The following is a 3,658-nucleotide window of genomic DNA, read 5'->3' on the forward strand; positions in this document are numbered from 1 at the left end:
GCAAAAACCAATGGACACTATTCTGTACTCCTACTTCTGGATCTTTCAGCTGCCTTTGACACGATTGACCACCCCCTCCTCCTCAAAAAACTTTACTCCCTCGGTCTCCGTGACTGTGCTCTTCAGTGGCTCTCATCCTACCTATCCCAACGCACCTTCAGTGTCACTTACAATTCTACTTCCTCCACTCCTCTTCCCTTCTCTGTCGGGGTCCCCCAAGGTTCTGTTCTTGGACCTCTTTTATTTTCAATCTACACCTCTTCCCTGGGTCAGCTGATAGCCTCTCACGGCTTTCAATATCATTTCTATGCTGATGACACACAAATCTATCTCTCCACCCCTCAACTCACTCCATCAGTCTCCTCACGCATCACTAACTTACTAACCGACATATCTGTATGGATGTCACACCACTTCCTCAAACTCAACTTGTCCAAAACCGAGCTTATAATATTTCCTCCCCCACGTTCCTCTTCCCCCGACTTCTCTGTCAAGAGCAATGGTACAACCATCCACCCATCCCCACATGTCAGGGTACTAGGTGTTATCCTGGATTCTGAACTCTCCTTTCAGCCCCACATCCAATCACTTTCCAAAGCTTGCCGCCTCAACCTCCGCAACATCTCTAAACTACGTCCCTTTCTAACCAATGAAACCACAAAGCTCCTGATTCACTCCCTGGTTATCTCTCGCCTTGACTACTGCAACTCACTCCTCATTGTCTTACCTTTAAACAGACTATCCCCCCTTCAGTCCATCATGAATGCTGCTGCCAGACTCATCCACCTTACAAACCGCTCAGTGTCTGCTACCCCTCTCTGCCAATCCCTGCATTGGCTACCACTCGCCCAACGAATTAAATTCAAAATACTAACAATAAGTTACAAAGCCATCCACAACTCTGCCCCCAGCTACATCACTAACCTAGTCTCAAAATACCAACCTAATCGCCATCTCCGTTCCTCCCAAGACCTCCTGCTCTCTAGCTCCCTCATCACCTCCTCCCATATCCGCCTCCAGGACTTCTCCCGAGCCTCGCAAATCCTCTGGAATTCCCTACCCCAATCTGTCAGACTGTCTCCAACTTTATCCACTTTTGGGCGATCCCTGAAAACTTTCCTCTTCAGAGAAGCCTATCCTGCCTCCATCTAACAACTGCACTATTTTCTCCATTAGCTCATCCCCCACAGCTATTACCCTTTTGTATCACTTGACCCTCCCTCCTAGATTGTAAGCTCTAATGAGCAGGGCCCTCTGATTCCTCCTGTATTGAATTGTATTGTACTTGTACTGTCTGCCCTAATGTTGTAAAGCGCTGCGTAAACTGTCGGCGCTATATAAATCCTGTATAATAATAATAATAATAATAATAATAATAATAATATATACATACATATATATACATACATACATACATACATACATACACATACATACATATATACACATATATACATATATATACACACACACACACACACACACATACATATATATATATATATATATATATATATATATATATATATATATATATATATATATATATACATACATATACATATATACATTGTAATGTTTGGGGGACCAGCTAGATCGCAGGACACAGGCTTTTCACTCAAAAGGAGATTTATTGAACTTAAATAGCTTTACAGCAGCAAAACAAAAGAAAAAGGTTTTAGTCTCACCGACTTGCAAAGTCCAGAACTGCTATCGCAGTTAAACAGTCCTTAATTTCTGTTGCAGCTAGCTTCCCCTGGCAGGAGACTTCCAGGCAGGACACTGCTATTCACTTTTGTTGCTGCACAACAAACACCATCCACCATCCACATTCTCCTTTACACTCCTCCACCCCCTCTCCAACTTCCTGTCTTGTTTTAAACCCACTTCCTCTGACAGGTGAGTTAACCCTTTTTGTTCCCTTAAAGGGACCACAGTCCAAACAGAGGGGAAACATAGCGTCCTTCCAGGACCCAGCCACGGCGTCCTGTACATATCCCCCCCCTGTGCCCCAACGCCATGGAGGTGGAGGCAACAGTGGAGCTCAAACAATGGACTCGGGAGAGGGCATCTGCATTTTGATGCAGTCTCCCGGGCCTATGCTCCACTACAAATTTAAATTCCTGGAGTGCCAGGAACCACCGAGTAACCCTGGCATTATTCCCTTTACCCTGTCTCAACCATGTTAAAGGGGCATGGTCAGAAATCAGCCTAAACTTCCTCCCCAAAAGGTAATATCTGAGGGATTCCAGAGTCCACTTAATGGCCAACCACTCTCGTTCAATTATAGCGTAGTTTTTTTCCGCTGGTGTTAACTTCTTACTGAGGAAGACTACCGGGTGCTCCTCTCCATTAATAACCTGTGACAACACCGCTCCCAATCCTACATCAGAAGCATCAGTTTGGACAACAAACTCTTTTGAAAAATTGGGTGCTACCAGGACAGGGTGTTGGCACAGTGCCGACTTGAGCTCCAAAAAGGCCTTCTCAGCGTCTGCATTCCACTCCACCATGACCGATTTCCGACCCTTAGTCAGATCGGTCAATGGAGCCGCCAACGTGGCAAAGTTGGGTACAAACCTCCTGTAGTATCCCACCATGCCCAAGAATGCACGTACCTGCTTTTTTGTGAGGGGACGGGGCCAACTCTGTATAGCCTCTACCTTGCTGACCTGAGGTTTCACCACCCCTCTACCCACGATATAGCCCAGGTATTTCACCTCCTCCATTCCCAAAGCACATTTTTCAGGGTTTATTGTAAACCCCTCCTTCCAAAGAGAGTCCAGCACTGCCTGGACTTTGGGCAAGTGTGATTCCCAGTCTCTGCTAAAAATGACTATGTCGTCCAAGTACACTGAGGCATATTTCTGGTGAGGTCGTAAAATCCTATCCATTGCTCGCTGGAATGTGGCTGGAGCAGTTTGCAATCCAAAAGGCATCCTTTTGTACTGAAAACTCCCCTCTGGGGTAGAAAAAGCAGTTTTCTCTCTAGCAGCCTTAGTCAACGGGATTTGCCAATATCCCTTGGTAAGGTCTAATGTAGTGATATACCTGGCTGGACCTAGTCTCTCAATAAGCTCATCTACCCGGGGCATGGGGTAGGCATCAAACCGTGAAACTTCATTAAGTTTCCGAAAATCATTGCAGAATCGCAGAGTCCCGTTGGGCTTCGGTACCAACACAATCGGGCTCGACCACTCACTCTGCGATTCCTCAATAATCTCCAGGTCTAACATCTTCTTCACTTCCTCTGAAACAGCCTTCCTTTGGGCCTCTGGGATGCGGTAGGGCCGGACAAAAACTTTGACTCCTGGTTCCGTGATGATATCATGCTCTATGGTACTCGTGAGCCCTGGCAAGTCTGAAAATGTTTCTTTATTTCTCTGCAAGAACTCCTTTGCCTGCTGGCTTTGGGTTTTAGACAGGGTATTTGCTACTTGGACACTCTCCACCCCAACCCGAGGCTCCAATCTTGCACTAGCCAGGGAGGTCACTGGTTCCCTCTCTGTCCAGGGCTTTAACAAGTTTACATGATATATTTGATAGGGTTTCCTCTTACCCGGTTGGTGGATTTTATAATTCACCTCTCCCACTTTTTCTACAACTTCAAAGGGGCCTTGCCACCTGGCTAAGAATTTACTTTCCACAGTGGGAATCA

Source organism: Aquarana catesbeiana, linkage group LG08 (assembly GCF_042186555.1).
Source record: "Aquarana catesbeiana isolate 2022-GZ linkage group LG08, ASM4218655v1, whole genome shotgun sequence".
NCBI classification, from domain to species: domain Eukaryota; kingdom Metazoa; phylum Chordata; class Amphibia; order Anura; family Ranidae; genus Aquarana; species Aquarana catesbeiana.